The 21,632-nt window shown below is 33.7% G+C and overlaps 2 non-coding genes across 2 annotated transcripts; both read left to right on the forward strand.

Moving 5' to 3' along the window:
• The first annotated feature begins 7,960 nt into the window (after positions 1-7,960).
• Trnam-cau (transfer RNA methionine (anticodon CAU)) lies at positions 7,961-8,053 on the forward strand. The gene is made up of 2 exons: positions 7,961-7,997; positions 8,018-8,053. It is a non-coding gene; the product is annotated as a tRNA-Met (tRNA).
• A 5,092-nt stretch (positions 8,054-13,145) lies between these two features.
• On the forward strand, positions 13,146-13,236 carry Trnam-cau (transfer RNA methionine (anticodon CAU)). The gene is given in 2 exon segments: positions 13,146-13,182; positions 13,201-13,236. It is a non-coding gene; the product is annotated as a tRNA-Met (tRNA).
• The last annotated feature ends 8,396 nt before the right edge of the window (positions 13,237-21,632 follow it).

Genomic DNA, 21,632 nt, shown 5'->3' on the forward strand with positions numbered 1-21,632 from the left:
CATATATCAAAAGGCAAAAACTACCGTTAACCTCCATCTTCAAATGATCGGCACAACAACGGAAGATTCGTTTGATCATTATCAACCCATGACAAAATATTGTCATATCGCGTTTGTGGTGACATTAGGTATGACGTAAGACCCTATGTGCGATCGAATATGTAATGTACAACGTGGTAAAAGGTCAAGACTATTTTGTGAACTATGTGCTTGCCAATTTTATTATGTGTATGTACTAATAAAATATATTTTTTTCCTCGATTTTTTGTGCCCATTTGTGATATAAAGCTGCGGCTTGTGATGTTTCCAGACGAGTTTAAATAACATCAAATCGACTCGTGTTGTAAACTATTACGCTTCAATACCTTAGACATGCCATTACAGCTGTTTGACATCTGCTTCAGTGTTTTTTGATCACTGGTAATGTTGTATCGTTGTCATCGCTTTTTATGTGAAACCTTTGTCTTGTTTCAAAGCAAGCCAGCAACATGTAAGCATACATAAAATAATCTGTTACATGCAATTATGTGAAAGACTATCAAATATACATGACTATATAAATACAACAAGTTTAAGAAAGTGTTTGTTTGAAAGCGAGTGCCTTTTGAGAACATTTATACGACGTGCAGTTTGCAAGCTAATATTATTTAATTAAAGTAATGTTGATTGCATTCTTTGAAATATTTACATTTTGGTATGAAGTACACACAAAGTATTGACGAGATCAACCGTGATGTTCATTGGTGGAAAATGTTGACAATATTTAAATTCAAATGATACTAATTTAATGTTTGCAACAATTGACTGTATATTATTTTTACGACTTACTTGCGTAAAAACCGCAAAAAGGATTAATTATTTCTAGGTAACGTAACAGCCAATTCAAGTATATCGCGCAATATGACGTAACAGCAGGTGAAAATGTGCCACGGTAGCGCAGTAGGTAGCACGTCAGTCTCATATGAACATATAGCAATCTGAAGGTCGTTAGTTCGATCTTCATCCGGGGCATGACTATTTTGTTTGTTTGTTTTTTTGCAATTCAAGGGCAGGTTTTATATGTGATACAATGTAAATTACATAGAAATGCACGGAAGTAAACCATTTATGATAATCCTGGGTAGATGCACTCAGCTCATGACTTAACATACAATTAAAAATCTATACAAAAATCCAAAAACTTCTAAACAATATGACACGAAAATTAACATAATTAAAATATGCATTTTGTGTTTTTTTCACCTAGACATTTGCGCGTCAAGCTGCAAGAATGTTAATTAAAGTTGTGAAAGAAACAGTACTTTTTAAAAAACAAAGTTACAATAAGGTGGTACAGATTAGGTTTAAAAATAAAAAGAGTTTAGATAGCTCCCTATGGCGAGACATGTTCAATCTGGCAGACAGCCTGATTGAACTGCTCCAGGGTAGGGTAAGCCACTATGTTGGGTGGGAGGTTGTTCCAATGGAAGACAGCTCTTGGGAAGAATGAGAATTTGTAGTAGTCGGTGGTTGCAGATATTAATCTGTAAGAGGAGCTGTGATAAGGTCGAGATGGTCTTGTCAGGGGATAAGGTAGCCAGAGATAAGGATTGCTATTAGGTTATGTGTCAATTTGTACATAAGAGAAAGCCTGTTATCTATTATTCTATGAACAAGCCTACGCCACTGTAAAGACTGCATCATGTCAGTGACACTAGATGTTTGTCCATAGTCATGTTTGGCCCATCTGGCAGCCCTACGTTGGACAGATTCGAGTTAGTATATGTCGGTATCAGTAAAAGGACACCAAACTGTGGAGCAATATTCAAGCTGTGGGCGGACACGAACTTTGTAGGCAGAAGATTTCAGTGGTTCAGAGTGTACCTTAATGTCCCATGATAGATCTGAGGACAGATCAACATCAAGATATTTTGCTGAGGATACAGATTCTAGTAAGCAATGGTGAAGAGTGTACTGTGTTGGAATTAGGTTTTTGGCCCTTGTTATGTGAACGATTTGACATTTAGATGGGCTAAATTCCATGTCCCATTCATGGCTCCAATGTTCAAGTGTATCAATATCTTTTTGGAGAATTTCTGATTGTGTTGACTTTGAGTTAAATAAATGGCAGTATCATAAGCAAAAAGTCTGAACCTGGATTGAACATTGGTAATGAACAACTACGAAGACGACAAATTCTAAAGCAAGGAGTTCTACTATAAACCCTTTATAACCAGATGTGCTCATTGGGGTATGGTAGTGTATGCGTTTTAATGGGCCGCATACCACAGTGATTTTTGGTATGACTTTAGGTCAACTGTGAGAAAAAAACGAAATGCAAAATTCGGAAGACGGACTCGAGTATTTTGCACTATATGTTCTTGTTGATTTATGAGTACAATATGTCGTTTTTTGTCTACTGTTAACTGTGCACATTAATGACTTAAAGCTAGGATCAGTGGTGTTCCAGACACTATTCAACAATCCAATTCGAGTTATTTTGTGAATAATTTCTCTTCAATTCAGCACCCATGACAACCCAAGTGTTTAATCTCTGCTTCAGTCCGCTATGGGTCATTGGTGATGTTGTATTGTCGTTTTTCTATTTGAAACATATGTTTAGTTGCATAATCGTGAAACAGCATTGTTTGAGTATAAGCTAGCAATATGTTGTCATAGTATTACATTAAATATTCTGAAAATACGCAAATATGATGTTTATTGTGAAAATGTATAAAAGTAAATGATAAACGATTGTTGGAAAAATTTTGTTTTATAATAAATCGATTATAGACTTGCCTTTGAGATCAACTGACATGTAGGTATGGTTTTGCGTGTTTTTTTTATTATTTAATTTATGTGATTATGTGATCATGATTACATTCTGGTCTAATTTACACTCAAAGAATGAAAGCGAAGAACTTACTGAACATCTAAAGGCAATTAAATTGATATAAAATGTAAATTATATTACAATTCAAAAAATACTTAAATATGTGTTAAACGTGATGTTTTTCAAAACACAAGATTTAATGTTTGCAAATATTATAGTTAACTTTGTATCTTAAGCCTCATTATTGTCCAAGTTTATCCGAAATCTGAACCGCGCACAATGACGTTGCAATTAAATTGAAATGTTAAAATCAATATTGCTTTAAATAATCAAGGCCTAGGTAAGCCGTGTTCGCCTGGAAATAAAGATTAATTGTTCAACTTACTGCAAAATTGTTTGTTTTCAAGAAATCCAACAAAATGTAATTAAGTAAACAAATAAAATAAATGCATACAAATAAAGTTGATGGAAAGGAGAGGCAATTTTAAATAATCGTAATCGAAATAGTATAAAATGGTCACTTAGCTGTTTTTTTAACAAGATGCTTCATGGGTGCGGCTGCGGTTTTACGACATCATTTCTTACATTGTTTGTTACCCAGAAAGGTTGTCTCAAGCTTTCATATCGTATTGTATAAACAGTATATGCCGTTTTAACACATAAATGCTTTCTCCAAGTTCTTGTATGATTAAAAAAGTTTTTATTCTTTGTTTAAACCTCGAGATTTTTAAACTAACGACTATTTCTAGCGAATGATCAAACACAAAAACAAGCAAAATAATAACGAAATAGTCATCGTTAGAATTTGATGTATTACATAAACATACCAATAATTGTTTTAAATTAAGAGTATTAAGAAGCATGCATGCGACCAGAACATCTCAACTCTCGTATGTTCAATGTTTATGATTTTAGTTTTAATCCTGACTATTTAGACATATGCTTATACGTTTTATATTGTGTCAAGAAACTGTTTTATAACATGTCTACGACAATAAATGTTTTTGTCCGTCCTGAAAATTTTATCCAACCTATTGATCAAATAAAGGCTTGGAAATTGCGTGCCCTTCACTCATTTGTGCATTTATTTGTGATGGAGGCAAATATTCGTTTTGTTAACAAACTTTATATCAAGCTGTTTATGCCTGTCACTTGATCAAACAGAAACTCACAGGAAACCAAAATAAATACTTGAGTGGTGTCGCATTTGCATGGCAAGTGAAAACAGGCTTAAGTTTCCTTTAGCTTAGATATGCGACACTGTTTTAAATGAATTTGTGTACTTTTCTTCTTCTTGCTTGTTTCCCAAACTGTTTAATATTTAGATGAGCCACTCATTAAGACATCTACTAGCATACATGTGCGCACAATTTTAGACCTAAGTAACGGCTAGAACTATTCTGTTATATGCGAATGATTGTAGTGTAGCGTGGAGGAGCCAGCACTGTACACGAAGTTTGATAAGCAGTCTTGTGTTACATCTCAGAATTGAATTATAGATCAAACAGAGCCATACCGTCCCTTTTTCGTCTCACAATAAACATAAACAACTGCTAAAAGTCAATGGATGTAAAACCTTTGAGAAATTAGCAAGACACATTCGCTGAAAATAGTTTTCCTCTTATAATAGTACATTGTCTAAAAACTCCACAGAGGCTGTGATGGTTGACGTACCGTCTATGGTATCCTTTTTGCATTACATAATTATGTTTTTATGCATTGTTTGATTCGGTAAATAAATGTCCTGGTGAAAATAAGATAACCTGTTTGTACTTCTTAAATGCTTTTTTATCATATTAGACATACAGTCACTAAATTATTGTTATAAACCTGATACAGAATCCCCCAATTTTTATCTTTGGTTTCCTTCTTCACGAAATGACGTCAAATTCGAAGCATTCGCACAGGTTATTTGCGTTGTTAATAAATATTTTGGCGTCCTATCGAGTAATACATTTTATATACGGTTCTTATAGAAAACAATAGATAATACTGGAACCCAATTATATTCCAAAGGCAACACATCGATTTCATATTTAAAACTGTCATAGCTTATGATAAAATGTATCACTATTCATACGTCGCAAACACGATACTGCCGGTAAACTAAACAAGTCATCAGATGGTGCAATAGTAGTATACACTAATTCAACCTCTAGTCAACTCCAGTTTCGATGACATATTCAAGGTGGTAACACCAATTTTCAAAATTCAATAACAAGCTTCTATAGATGCATTAAGTCTTTCTTTGTTGTTTTGCTACGTTGTTCGTCTGTCGTTTCATACCCGTCAGGCATTGTCATCCTACCACTTAATAGGGTTGTGTTAGATATTTCGATATTGGACTTGTCTCTTATGTTTGTATTTTATTATCAAAAGACACATTGAACAGCTCTGTGGTTATTTGCGTTCCTCTTGTCTTGTTTAAGCATTCAGTAACCTTAGATTTGCCCAAAGGGTAATTGCTTATTTTCAATTTGTGTCTCAATGAGTAACTTTTGTTGAGAATTAACGTTTTGTAAAAGGTTTTGTAAATGGACTGTTTCATGGTTTGTAAAAATGTATTTTATGGAAAAAAGTTATGTTTTCAGGTTTCAGCAAAGGGCTGCATCGTGATTGGGTGATTTACATTATCACGTGGTGCTACCAATATATTCAATATAGGTTTAAAAATCCTTCAGCTAATGTACTAGACCTTGTTGCAGAGTGGATATCGAATCAGTTTTCTATTTTTTTTACTGTACCGGCGTAGGTTTGCATCCACACACCACTAGGTTTTTAATACTTTTATTTATTTTTCTTCTGCAATTTCGGTATAAAAGGGTAGACTAATTTTAATATAAGTGTGTTCAGATGCATACCGGAAAACAATAATTATGTTTGGTAATAAATGATGAGCGAGTCCCTGTAAGCTAATGCCTTTAAGCAGGGACTTTGTTAAAAAAATAGCTATTGGACCTTTCTCTGATAATGTTTTTTTTTTATTATGAATGACAACCTGTTCAACAGGTCTATGGTAAATTCCTAGTAATGCATTTAGTATTCTTATTTCGTGGACATTTTCCCCTAGGGTAAGTGATCAGTTTTAATTTGTGTTTCAATTATTAGCGTTTATTAAGAATTAACGTTTAGGAATAGGTAAGCACTTTCACACATTCGTTAAATAAATGACTGAATGTTGACGTATACCGCCTCTGACAATGTTTTTATTATTTTTTATTTTCTTATTAATCCTTTTTTAATTTTGATTTGCCTTAAAAGGACACAATATTAGTTTATGCAAACACTTTTAATTTTAATGCATTATTTTGTTTACTTTAATAACTTCAATGATTAAAACAAAACGAAGCACATAATTTGTGTACATAAAGCGATAATTTGGCGCTTTTCTAACGAGGGAATTTGTGGCCTCAAAACTATTGATTCAAAAAGCCCATTATAAATGCTGATTTTTTTATCTGTACACAAATCATATGCTTTTTATCATCAAAGTCAAATGAGTTCAACATGATAATGCTTTAAAATATCATTATTAGTATTTTGCATCGACCTATCTTGTGCCCCTTTCAGATAACAAATAGTGATTTACATCTAGATCAGCAACATGCCACATCCCTTACCTGTTGTCAATACAATAGCTGAACTTATGTCAGGGTAATGCTAAAACCTACCAAACGATAACACTTTGTATTGACTTCTAGAGTTTGACTATGTCAACATTGAGCTTTAGCAAGTGGTGTAAGTTCTTGATAATAATAGTTTGATGTTTGTTAATAATATATAAATATAAACCAAAATAGTCTTCAGTTGTTAAGAACTACATTCCCCGTTTTAATTTCGCGCATATACATATCTCAAAAGGCAAAATCCACCGTTTAACCTCCATATTTTTAGTGATCGGCACTACAAAGGAAGATAGTTTTGATCAATTTCAACGAACGACAAAATATTGTCATATCGCGTTTGTGGTGATATACGGTGTGACGTAAGACCTTATTTGCGATAAAATATGTAATGCACAACGTGGAGAACGGACACGACTATTTTGTGATCTATGTGCTTGCAGGTTTTATGGTGTGTATGTACTAAAACAATAATATTTTTTCTTCGATTTCCTGTGCCCATTTGTGATATAAAGCTGCGGCCTGTGATGTTTCCACAAGCGTTTAAAAAACACCAACTTGAATTATGTTGTAAAAAGTTACGCTTCAATGCCTTAGACATTATATTACAGCTGTTTTACATCTGTTTTAGTGTTTTTTGGATCACTGGTTATGTTGTATCGTTGTCATCGCCTTTTATGTGACACTTTTGTCTTGTTACAACACTGTTATTGTAGAAAAACGTGTTTGAATGCAAGCCAGCAACATGTATACAAACATAGAATAATCCGAATACTTGCAAGAATGTGAAACACAATGAAATCTATGACTATTTAAATAAAATCAGTGCAAGAAGGTATGTGTTTGAAACCGATTTAAATGGTGTTGCCTTTGAGTCCAGTTACATGTACGTGTTGTTTGCAGGCTAATGCAATATAATTACAGTAATGTTTATAACATTCTGTGAAATATTTACATTCTGGTATAAAGTACATTCAAAATATGAAAGCAAGGAAATTTTCAATGTTTGGAAATGTTGATTGCATTACAATACCAATGCTATTGAGTTATTGTTTGCAACGATTAACTGTGTGCTGTGGCAACGTCTTATTTGCTTATGAACTGTGCTTGTGTAAGCTTATTTTCACCCGCAATCGGACAAGACTTATTTGGCGAGTGCTCCGAGATAATTAGTTATATTATGTTTTTTTTTACCATAGTGCACAGACAGAATGCAACCCTGGCTAGAGCTAGCCTGGTTATTTTACCTGTATCAGTGTAAGGCATTGTTACACGGGACCCTAATTAACGTCCCTCCCGGAAGTCGATTATTATTTGTTTAGTAGTGCGTCAGAGAATCGAACCTACGATACATTGATTGACAGTCAAGTGTGTTACCACTAGACTACGGATCCGCCACTAAGAACTGCTAAACGTGTGAAGTGTTTCTAGTTTTTTAACAGCAAATTCAAGTATGCTGTACACTATGACGTTACAATACGTTAACGTTAAGATTTAAACGCTTTAGGACAGACGTTGAATATGTGCCTCGGTAGCGCAGTAGGTAGCACGTCAGTCTCATAATCAATTAAAAAACAGAGCGATCTGAAGGTCGTGAGTTCGATCCTCACCCGGGGCATTGCTATTTTGTTTATTTGTTGACAAGAAAGATGGTTTCTTCACAAAAGAAACTACAGGGAAAATCCTCACAAACATTTGATTTTGCTGTTTACAGACAAGGTTCAATGCCTCAAAAGCATTTTACGAAGGTAACACAATCGCAAAATACTATAAAACAGCTTAAATGTCAATATTACAATTTTCTCTTTTACTACATGCAATCAATCAAAACTTTATATATATGATATTTACATATATGTTTCTGCAACAGTTTATAAATATCTCTCCTCCTACAAAAATGACGCTATCCGATTGGATAAAAGCAGTTACATTCTCGAAGTGTTTATAATGGTCTCATCTTCCACATAAATAAGACTATTCTGATTGGATAAGATATGTCACATGTTCGGCGTGTAAAGTTCAAACTCCTAAGTCCTTAACCTCCTGAAAATGGCAGACACTTGAAAATGCAAGTGAAATACAGTTATATAAACATAAATGATACTGGAACACGTTATACTCTCTGTTTTAAAACGTTAAAACGAACACCGCTGATACAACTTAAACTATTATACCATGAATATAGGAATGACATGTTAATGTTTTGTTTGTCTGACCTCCGAAAGTCAGCCAACTTAAAGCACTACACATGCATCGTATAATAATGTGTAAATAGTTACCGTTTACTGTCATGATTCTTTGGAAAGTTGTCCCGAATTCCATTATAAGTATGCATTCCCGTTCAGGTCCTTCGTGCAAGTGTTTGCCAGCTGACCGACCAATATTATGCGAAAAGCTACAGAAACAAGCTCAGCAGCAAAAAGTCTGGAATATGCCTTTGGCCTGATTAACGTGATAACCATTTTAAGGTAGACGCTTTAACGGTGCTGTGTGTATCTGCAGCGAACAACTTGTCAGTTTCATTATCAGTGATCAAAAACGACCAGAATGCATTGAGTTTGCTCTTCCCGCGGGACATAACATGTTTGATCATAATTAAGAAAATCGCTAAACGCTTAGTTATAAATTGATTGCTCTAAATTGCGTTCGAGTACCTGAAAGCTTTTATGAGTACACATCTTATTATGTCAGAGTTATAAATTGCATTCTGGGAATACTTAAGTTCCTATTTAAATTGATTATATATTTGTCCAAAAAGTGATTCCGCGATAAACAAACAACCTTACGCTTAGAACAATACCTGACACATGGAGGTTGAGTAGTCTGGATACGATACTTGTTTGCTACTTCAGTTATCATAAAGTAGCTGTATATCGTCTCTACGAATACCATGTTTGTATACGACTGTCAAGAGTTTGTCCAGGCGGTACTTGTATCTAGAGAAATGAAAGAGTAGATACATTTAAGGTGGATGCCTTGCTGTAGAAACATTGTAAAACAGGATTTGAACTATATTCATCATTTCATGTGCTCAGTTATAATGACGATTTGGGTCTGTTATAACGGCGTTACTGGTATCATGAATTCAGTGAGACATTTAAGTATAAATTTATTTAAAGGCCTACCTTAGCCGTGTTCGCCAAGAAAAAAAGATTAATTGTTCAACCTACTGCAAGATTTCTTCTTTATAGAAACACAAGCAAACTTTTTAAATCGAAGATATGTAAATAAGTAAATGAATAAAAATAAATGCATATAAATAAAGTTGATGGAAATGAAAGGCAGTTTTAAATAATCGTAATCCAAAAGTAAAAAAATGGTCAGTAAGCTGTTTTTAACAAGATGTTTCATGGGTACTGCCGCGGGTTTACGACATTTCTGGTATTGTTTGTTACCCAGAAGGTTGTATTTGGCTTTCGTCTCGTATTATATACACAGTATGTGCCGTTTTAAGACATAAATGCTAACTCTAAGTTCTTGTATGATTATAAAAGTTCTATTTTATTCTCTGCTTAAACGGCGAGATTTTTAAACTAATGACTATTTCTGGCGAATGATCAAACACAAAAACAACAAATAAAAGCAAAATAACGACGAAATAATCATCGTTAATAATGTATGTATTACATAAACAAACCAAAACTATTTTAAATTAAGATTATAAAGTAAGAAGCATGCACGCAGCCAGAACATATCAACGCTCGTAATTTCAATGTTTAACAAATCAGTTTTAATCCTGGCTATTTTTACATATGCTTATATTTATATCATAATTTGTCAAGAAACTGTTTTATTACATGTTTACGACAATAAATATTTCTGTCTGTCCTGAAAATTTAATCCCACCTAATGATCAAATAAAGGCTTGGAAATTGCGTGGCCTTCACTCATTTCCGTATTTATTTATGATGGAGGCAAATTATCGATTTGTTAACAGGCTCTTGATTTAGCTGATTATGCCTGTCACTTGATCAAACAGGAATTCACAGGAAAACAAAATAAATATTTGAGTGGTGTCGCATTTGCATGGCAAGTGAAAACACGCTAATGTCTCCTTTTGCTTAGACATGCGACACTGTCTTAAGAAATTTGTGTATTTCTCTCCTTTCTGTCTGTTTCACAAACTGTTTACTATTTAGATGAGAAACTATTGAAGACATCTACTAGCATACATGTGCACACAGTTTTAACCTAAGCTGCTGCGAGAAATATTATATTGTTCTTTGCGTATCATTGTAGTGAAGCCCTAAGCTGTGTAACACCTAAGAATTGAATTATAAATCAAACAGAGCCATACCGTTCATTTTGGGTCTCACAATAAACATAAAAACTGCTAAAAGTCAATAGATGTAAAACTTTGAGGAATTAGCAAGACACATTCGCAGTAAATAGTTTGCATCTGATAATAGTGCATTGTCTAGAAACTCATCAAAGGCTGTGATGGTTTAGGTACCGTCTTTGCCATGGTATCTTTTTTGAATTACAGAATAATGTTTTACGCGTTTCTTTAATACTGTCAATAAATGTCCTGGTGAAAATAAGATAACCTTATGTATTTGTACTTCTCAAATGGATTTTATATCAAAATAGACATGCAGTCACTAAAATATTGTTAACAAAATTGATACAAAATCTCCGACTTTTCAACTTTGGTTTCGTTGTTCACGAAATGACTTCAAATTTGAAGCATTCGATCAGGTTCTGTGCATTGTTTATAAATACTTGGGCTTCCTATCGAGTAATACGTTTTACACGGGTTGAATATAAAAAAAAAACGAAAATGACACTGGAATACATTTATACTTTAGAAGAAACAAACTGATTTCAAATTTAAAAAATATTCATAACTCATTATAAAATCTTGTTCATATAAATACGCCGCACGCATGCTACTGCCAAGAAACACAACAATTCATATGAAGAGGTAATAATAGTATTTACTAGTTTAACCCCTAGTCAAATCCTGGTTGGCTGACCTATCCAAGGAGATAACCCCAATATCAAAAAATAATGTTCTTTTAGTGCATTACGTATGTCTTTGTTGTTTTTTCTACGTTAAGTTTCTCTCTTTTAATATATATTTGAACCCATCATTATGCCCCTCAGCTGGGTCTTTGTAAATATTTTAGCTATAATAATTGGTCTTGTCCCAGACGTTGGTATTCTATTATGAATGACAACCCATTCAACATGTCTTTAGTAAGTTTCTGGTAATGCAATTAGTTATCTTATTTCGGTGACAGTTTTGTAAAGGTTAAGTGATCATTTTCAATTTGTGTCATAATTAGTAACGTTAATTGAGAATGAACGTCTTGTAAAAGGCAAATGTTTCACACGTTCGTTGAATGTTTAATTGAAAGTTGATGTTAACCACACCAACGAACGTTTTTATTAGTTTTGTTTTATAAGTTTAGGTTTGCATTAAAGGATCATAATATAGATTGATGAAAACAATTCTATTGTTTACGTTTTAATGCATAAATATGTTAAAATAGAAAATAAACAAAAATACATACCGTCTCACTGAGCGCTGCCATATTTTAGTGCTTGGTATCAAAACAATGTACCACGTGATTACCGCCTCTGGAGATAATACTTGATGTTCATTGGTTGAAAATGTTGATAGTATTCAAATGCAAATGATACTAATTAGAAATATTACAAATATAGATACTAATTTACTGTTTTCTGTTTGTAACAATTGTCTGTGTGTTGTTTCTACGACGAAATAAATGGTAACGATAATGAAGATTATGATGATGAGAATGATGATGCTGCTGTTTCTGCGGCTGCTGCTGCTGGTTCTGCTGCTGCTGCTGCTGCTGGTTCAGCTGCTGCTGCTGCTGCTACTGCTACTGATGATGATAATGATGCGGATGATGATGATGATGATGATGATGATGATGATGATGATGATGATGATGATGATGATGATGATGATGATGAGTAATTTTTGGAATGACGTAGAGTCAACTGTGTGCAAAACATAAAACGTAATGCAAAATATGGAAGACGACACGAATATTTTGTACTATATTTCCTTGTAGATTTATGGTGACAATATGTCCTTTTTGTCTGCTGTTTATTGTGCACATATGTGACTTAAAGCTGCGACCTGTGGTGTTCTAGACGCTACTTAACAATCCAAATCCAGTTATGTTGTAATTTCGCTTAATTCGGTACCCATGACAATACAAGTAATAAACATCTGCTTCAGTCCGCTGTAGGTCATTGGTGATGATGTATTGCCGTTATCTATTTGAAACATATGTTTTGTTACATAGCTTTGAGTTTACTTTGGTTGAGCAACATGTTGTCATACATTAAATATTCTGAAACTCGCAGATATAAAACAAACTGTGAAAAATATAAAAAGATTTAAACCTTTGTTAGAAAAAAATTGTTTTATAATAAACCGATTATGGACTTGCCTATATATCAATATACAAATACGTGCAGATTTCTGTGCTTATATCAATTAATAACTGTGATGATGAGATCATGATTGCATTCTGGTCTCAATAACAACGAAAAGATGAAAGCGAAATGCTAATTGAACATAAAAAGTCAAATTAATTGGTAGAAAATGTAGAACAGACAATTCAAATTTATACGAAAATCTGAACCGAGCACTAGGACGTCACAGCAGTTTAAAGTCAACCTTTTAACGCTTAAAGCCAGATTTACGTTCAACATAAATTATACCATGTGCCTCGGTAGCGCAGTAGGTAGCGCGTCAGTCTCATAATCAATTATCACAGAGCGATCTGAAGGTCGTGAGTTCGATCCTCACCCGGGGCATTAATGTTTTGTTTACTTGTTAATGATTATGTGTTGCATCCTTTATAATATAATCAACACGGAAATAAACGATTGCATTGTTTACAGGCAAGGTTCAATGCCGAACGAGCATTTGTCAAGGGAGACATATTAACCTCTCAATAAATTAATATGTGTCAATGTTTCCATTTTCTCCTTTACTATATATAATCAATCAAAGGTTGAGAACTCTATTCACAAAACAAATAAATACTCAATAATAATATATTTACCATTATATAGATATATTTCCGATTTGATAAGAGCTGTGACATCCTTGACGTGTATTTTCGATTTACGCGAGTAATTTATAAAAATCAGCAAATTGCTATCATTCCAAATATCGAGCAAAATATAAATTATATTAAAGTTATAATTAATTCTGGACCCGAATTTGAGTATGTCTGTATATTAAAGAAAGCAAACAAGCTCTCGGATATGATTACTGACACCAAATAACCTCGCTTAGCTCTTTTGCGGCAGTTTTTTGCGAGTGTTATTCCAATACTTCAAGCTACTTACAGTGTAATTAATATTACATGCATGTTGATATTCGTTTGTAAAGCGATACACTCTAAGTTTTAAAATACTAAATACAACACTTATATTAATTTAATTAGTATTTTATTTACACAAATTGGGGAAGCGCCTTGGGACGGATGCTTATCAAATGTTACCGCTTATTTCCGCAATTCTGTGGAAGGCGTAGCCGAATTTCATAATTAGTAAAATACTTGCTGAGGTAACTCGTGTAGCTTACCAACCAAGTCTGAAAGATATCATTCGCTATAACGATGATGTTCGTGTAAATTATGGGCAGCGGGAATCATGTCAGATTCATTATCAGTGACCAAAGAACTTCCAGAATGCAATTAGCTTGTTCTTTACCCGGGGCAACCTTTTATTTTTGAAATATAGCACCAGCGTGACCGATTAAGTTACCGTATAACAGAAGCAGCTTTGCCACGGCAGCTCAGTCTGGCTACAAAGCAACCTTCGATCTACCTTCGGTCATTTGGTGGCGCAACATCCAGACCAAATCTGTATTTTTTTTAAAATTTAAAGCACTCTCACTCGCAACGTAAACAAATGTCAATATTTCTCTAGGAATGTTGAAGATAGACATTGGGCAACGTTCATATAATCGTGTTTATATCGTGTTTTAGGTAGCGCGTAAACCTCGTACTCAATAACCCTACCCTGTTCATTTTGACTTATGTTATGTAAATGATAATATTAAGTCAATTCAACGCAACTTGCCGACCCACCGTCGAAGCGTCATTTCCTCAAGAATACCCATCCGTTGATGTATTACTCGGAACATATTTGTATTTTTTACCCATTGGCGCCCATATACCGTTCATTTTGCATTGACAGTAAACGCTAGAAATCTGTATGAGCATCGATAGCGCAGATGACAGCGCGTCAGTGGCATAATCAATCATCAGGAAGCAATCTGAAGGTCGTCAATTCTATTCTTACCCGGGGTATTCTGTTGTGGTTCCTGCTTTAGTTAAGCGAATAAACAGGTAAAGAATAGCATCTTGTTCATAGACCAGTCTAATCGCTGGTGAAAGATAATGATCCCATAAGGTCTTGATTTTTGTTTAAATTGAAGCTGGAGTTGATAAAACCTTTTATACTTGAATATTGCAGGTGATCATTTTTTCCACATTCACTGTATCTATATTTAAGTTATTCGGGTACATTACATTTGGCGGAGATGACGTTTAAGAAAACAATACTACTAAAGCCGCTCATACAGAGGATGAAATTATCGCACCTACAACAAACTTATCAAAGGACAGTGTCACGGATAATCTAAATGTTTCATGTATTGTTATAACACTTTCCGGAATAAATTAATTGAACCTAAACATTGATACATGTACTTCCGTTGTCTGCTCCATGAATATATCTTGAACTACGTTTTGTATGCCTTATCTGCGAGGTATTGATGTCACGTCTGCTCTTTATGGTTTCATTAAACGATACTTAATACTGATTAAACATCGAAACAAGAGACAAATAGACTGTTAAGTGGTAGTAAGTGTAAATCAATTAGATGTCTCACACACCATTGATATCGGGATTGTTGAAACGCCTAGAAAAAAATCACTTTACGCATAAAACAAACTAAACTGTTATTGTTATTGAACATTTAATAACTGGAACTAGTACCATGAGCATAGCACAGTTGGCTGTATAAAGGCAGATGGTTCTTTATGGAACAATGATTTGCTTTCATTTAAATAAAAAAACACAGTCACAACGATTAAGGCAACATACATCTAGGTTAAGTATTCGATAGTGACATAAGTTTGTACTTGTTTCGTACCCGACGTGTAAGTGGACGGCGTCTAACACAAGCTATATTTCATCAAAGGTCAAGGTTCTAAACATTGATATTCATGTAAGAGTGTAAATGTGCGTACAATAACATGTCAATTTCGTAGCTTCAATAGATGTCAACCACATACAATTTAACATGACACAACTGCTAAAACTTTCTCTTTGTCCAGTTAAGACTCACAGTCGCTTATGATTGCTTACGTTTGTGGTATTTCTGGTATTTTCGCTACGATATAACAGGGCTACAAAACAAAACAGTTTGCTATTGTGAGCGACCATTATCCTTAAATGAACGCAAGAAAGGTCAAGTACCGATTCGATAGACTATCTGTAGAATGTCTGCCTCTGGTTATAATAAAACGCTCTTCTTACAGGTACCGAGTTGATTGTCAATTGATAGGGAACCGCCCTCGAGTTTTAATACCAGATCTGAACTCAAACTAGATCAGGTACCGATCCGATAGTTTATTGGTAGGACGTCTGCATCGATTTTTCATAATATGTTTCGCTACACTGTGCAAATGGTTCAATCCAATCTTACATGAACAATTACGAAGTTATTTTCAAAGGTGTCTGAAGAGGAGAAAATGTGGTTCAAAAATATGCTAAGTACTTGTTTGTAATCTATTATGGCCCATTCAACGGTATGAAATACACAACTGCGTAGCGCTATCGACTTAAGCATTTTAATGTTCGAGAAACGTTTACTAGGCAAGTATTCATGTTTGTAGAGTTTTGTGCTGTTCTATGTTTCTTGTTTGTGAATTTGTGTTCTATGTCTTTGGCGTTTGCCCATTGCCACTAAACCGGGTTTATGTTTAAACATTTTGCTACTGAGCATGTTTCTGTAGCTTCTTGCATATATATTATCTTAGTTCGATAGAAGGGTCAAATATATGATTGGCTCTGTTTGGGAAATGAAGCAAAGTTAATTCCCTTCCTTATTGGTTTGATTAAAATCATGTTTTGTTTGACGATAATATCTCTAAACCTTGTATATATATTTGGTTAATATATAATTCCGTTACAAACTCAACTTAGTAAACTGTCTTGGATTGTTGTATTTATACCTGTTAAGCATCCATATAAAAGTAATATCAAAATGCAACGCAGAAATATTAATATCCTGGGAATCACAATGCTAAGGTATTGTTTTTGCCATTTTACTTGATTGGTTTGAAAAAAGAGAACAGTCTGGATGAAATCCATCTTCTAGAATTAATTATTTTAATGTTCGAGAAACGTTTACTTGGCAAGGACTACAAATGAAAAATGGAACTCAAATTTCGTATATTTCGTACAATAGTTTATTGTTATATGCTTTCTGGTGATTTATAGAGGTCTTTAACTGAAATTAAAATGATATATGCAATGAAATAACAATTTGACATTTTTTCCCTATTTTATATTTGTTTAAGCTTTTACTTCCAAGTCACATAAAACTTCTGCGCGCATTTGGCTGGGCCACAATTAAATTACGTCATTTCGGAAATATTGTAACGTTAGCATACAGTTTGGCTCGTTAAACTGTTTTGTTTTTATCTGAAAGACTATAATAAACTGTGTTTTACATATATCCTGTTTATAATAAGAATATTATTTGTTTGTTTTAATATTAGCTTGAAATAAATTTCACCTCGTGAAAACCAAAAGTAAATATAGCTTTTGGTGCTGATACGGTTCTAACTTGATACTAATTTGTTTTACCAATGGCTTTGTTTCATCCGTATGATAGATAGCTACTTCTATAAGTACTCGCATGGTAAATGATAGATCGTAGGAAATTTTAAAAAGGTTTTTTATCTCTGGAAGCAATTCCCCATGGCCCTATCAGTGCGTCTTGTGTCGTCCAATTTATCATTCGATGACATCTGTAATGGTTTCACAGACGAGTCGATACAAACCAATAACAAACCCACTTACGCCGTTGATTTCCCATGACAGTCCGCAAGTGCGTTGATAAGTATTCAAGGTTAGACTGAAAAAAATGTCACCAAAGTGGTATATTTCCGGGAAAGCTTTTGAAAATTATGTTTATTTTATAAGCTTTAAGAACATCGTTGGAAGTTTAAATTTCCTATTGGGTATTTGTGTAAGTTGAGAAATTTGTCATTCTATTTTTTCACATTATAATTGCCTGTTTTTGGCGTCGGTCAAGTCTTTTGATCTGCCTGAATTGTTGTTACCTCATACGATTGCCTTTCATAAAAAAACTTTCTTATTCAGTTGTTCAATTTTTGACGCCGTCTCAAATACTTTGTGGTTAAAATATGATAAAAAAATATTCTTTTGAAATTTTAACCCCGATTCAACCCCGATTTCTCCTCATACACAATTTCAACGACGTCAATTCCGGCCTACATAAAATTTGTAGAATAGAATAGAAATAGAATTGGTTTGATTATTTTTATACAAAAATACATCTTCAAAAGTAAATAAAGCTACCGGTGTCCATTGGGTTTTTACTTGATTTTGAATTCTAACAAATTGCTTTGTTTTGTCCATATTTAAAGATTTTGATATAGATAGTTATTTTGATTAATCATTGACAAGGACAAATACTAGCGGAACAAATAGTATGAAGGCATTGGATGATTTTATTCTGTTTATTCTGTTTATCTGTTTTAATTAACACATAGACGCAAGTGCATTTACAATGTTATTCCTACGAAACATGTGCCAATTCCTTGAATAATGTTCAACTAAACAGATGATATGTTAAACGGTATTGTTTTTCGCTAGTACATAGCAGTTTACAATGTAGTTCAATTGTTAAATAAAATATAAACCTATCACGATTGGTACAGATAATGATAATAATGACATGAATATTAAGCCTAAAAGACAACCAATGCGTAAGTGAGTAACAAAACAAGCACATTAACTAACAACTTGGGTGTGTTTGCGTGGCTGGCACCGGCAACTCGGTTTAAATCACAGTTCCAACATAATGTTCGCTGACCATACAAAGGCGGTGAACCTAATACTTATATGGGTTGATGAAGCAGTGTGTCTTTATATGGTGTTTGTTTGCTCGTCAACTGGATCTTTGTTCAAACTAAGGCTACTTGCCTTGTCTATTTGTTCGCATTGTTTTATTTTAAATAAATGCACACTTTTCTATTTATGCGAACAACATTTATTCTTCTTCTTAAACGTGTTGGAATTGTTTAAAGCGTAACTGTAACCAGAAAAATCGAGTTAAACCAAATTGAATTTTGTGCAATATCAAGAATACATCAGACAGTAACATGTTAACTGAATTTGTAAAATGTACCTTTAAAAAAAAACCTAATATGCTGTATACATTAAGAAAATTGCACAAGCTGTGATATATTTCTCTTCCAATTTTAAGATATTTTACAAAGGCAAAGGACAACCAATGTAAAAATACATACTGTCAGACAAAAAAGAGGAGAAATGTCGTAGGACAGCATTAAAACAAGCATAAGCTATCGAGCCTGAAAATCAGAGCTATTAACCATATGTTGATTGTCACTGCCAACGAGTGTACAAGATTTATTTGGTTTCTTGAACGGTCTATAGAAACAGTTAAAGTTGCCAAACAGAGACGCCGACAACGTTGCCACCAAAGCTTTAACGATACCTTGACGCAGATACCAGATGAGCTAACATATAAAGCCGCTATGTGTACAGCAAATTTCAATATTTCATGTCCACCACTTAAAACAAGAATTACAATCAAAATGATCTTTGACTCTGCATCATCATACCATAAAATCTAAAGAGATAGTTAAGTTATACTAAATGGGGAAACTGACAATAAACTTTAAACAAACGTTGTTTTGAATATTGTTATATAAAGTATTCCTATTAAAGCAATATCGCCATGCACATAAGAAAGCTTAACGCCCTGGGAATCACAATATAACAATATCATTATATTTTTTAACCATTTTATTTATCACAAATTTAACAGATAAGGTTTAGTACAAACGGTATTTCAAGATGCAGATGCACATGGTAAATGACATACGTTAGAAATAACATTAAAGGTCATTATGTCAGGAAGCAGTTCCTCATAACCATATAACTGCTTCATTTGTTGTCCAATTTCTTCTTCGATGATATATGCAATGGTTTCACAGAGGAGATAGAACAATAACAAACCATCTTACACCTTTGATTTCCCAAGAAAGTCTATTAGTGCCATGCCATAATATACTCTGCCGAGGATGGACATTACCAGAGTTATTTGGTATTTACAACACGTAAGTTTATATTTGGGTATGGCGGTGTTATATGTTTTGCATTCAATGGTACTTATATGCATCACGGAAACTACATTTTTTGTGGATCTGTTTTCGTTATGTCATACGGCACAGGGATTGGGGCCTTTAATTACTTAAATAAAAGGACAGGAAGAAATATGCATTCCTACCAGTGTTATATAAATGAAATACCTAGGGTAGCTTCTGGAAATACGGTAATTCACAGAATTATCCATTCGTACACACATCATACAGATAAAACATTCAAGGTCATTTGGTCCGGAAACAGTTCACCAACTCCCTATCAGTGCGTCATTTGTCGTCCAGTTTTATCTTCCGATGAGATGGTTTTCACAGAAGAGCCAATACAGAACAAGAACAAAGTTAACCCTCTTACGCCATCGATTTCCGATGACAGTCTATGAGTGCTTTGATTAACACTCAAGGCAAACTGACATGTGATATATGTCAGAAAGATCTTTTTTTAAAGGGAACTGTTAACATACTATTAAAATATCTTTGGTAGGTTAGAGTTTCCTAATTCAGAATTTCCGTTATTTAAGTAATCTGCTGTTTTTTGCCGTTTTATTGCATCCGTTGATTGTGTTAATGTGTTATTAATTTGTTGACGTCGTGTGTGATAATATTTATATATCTATTATTTAAAGATACTGCCATTTAGGCGATATGCATTGACATTTTGTATTATTTTATAAATATAAATCTATTATAGAGCACAAAATATAAAATGCTGTTGTTTGTAGATTGCTGGTAGATATTTTAGTGATTTAACTTAATGTATAAATGCATTTAAAGCTATGTTTCATTGGTATTATTTTAAAATATTAAACTATTGTAAATAAAGCTTTCTGATAATGAAGCTGTTGTTGTTGATGTAGAGTTTCTTTTTAAATATGCTCAACAATAGCAGCAGCGTTGCGAACAAACATGAAGTAATGACGTGATCTCAGCTTGCCTAGCTTAATATAAACACAGGCTATTGTAATAAAATGGCTCTTACTTTGTGATAGCTAACCGTGCAAACGCAGTAAACCCTATAGTTTTCTATCGCATCTTTGTGGTAGGATTGTGTCTCATGTTTGGTGTGTGTTTGCCCGTAAAACTGGATTGTTGTTAAAGTACTTTTCATTTTTTATGAGATATTCCCGCACATGTTTTGCTTGTGTGTGCGTACCATTTCTTTTTCTTCTTTAACGTGTTATAACTGCTAAAGGCCTATACTGTTTCTAGACAAATTGAGTTAAACGAAATTGAATTCCGTGCACTATCAAGTCTGGAGCAGACGATAGCCTGAAAACCTAATTAGTTAAATGACCTTTTTAATGCTAATAACACGTCATTCAGCACGGTGTACTTTACATGTGTCTGTATAAATAAAGAACAACTCACTTATTGTGATATATTGCTCTAAACAGTGTTGGACATATTACAACGGTAAAGTGCAGTTACTGTAAAACAGCATACTCTATGAGACAAAAAAATAGGACAAGTCATATGAAACCTTGAAATTAGCATATAGTATTAAGCATTAAGTATTGAAACCGATTACATAGTGATAACAAACTATTTCGGCTGAAAATGATTTTCGCAGTAAATTATTAAAATTAAGGTTCGTTTGTAATCCTGAATCAACTGCACTTATGGAAGAAAAGGTGATGCTTAGCTGTACGAGATTTAGACTTGGTCTGAAGTTACCGACTTTTTAATAGTACCATAATATTTAAAGGGCCAGGTTAATGTAAACAAAGGTGTTTGTCACATTTCTATTACCAC

The sequence above is a fragment of the Mya arenaria genome, chromosome 7 (genome assembly GCF_026914265.1).
Source record: "Mya arenaria isolate MELC-2E11 chromosome 7, ASM2691426v1".
NCBI classification, from domain to species: domain Eukaryota; kingdom Metazoa; phylum Mollusca; class Bivalvia; order Myida; family Myidae; genus Mya; species Mya arenaria.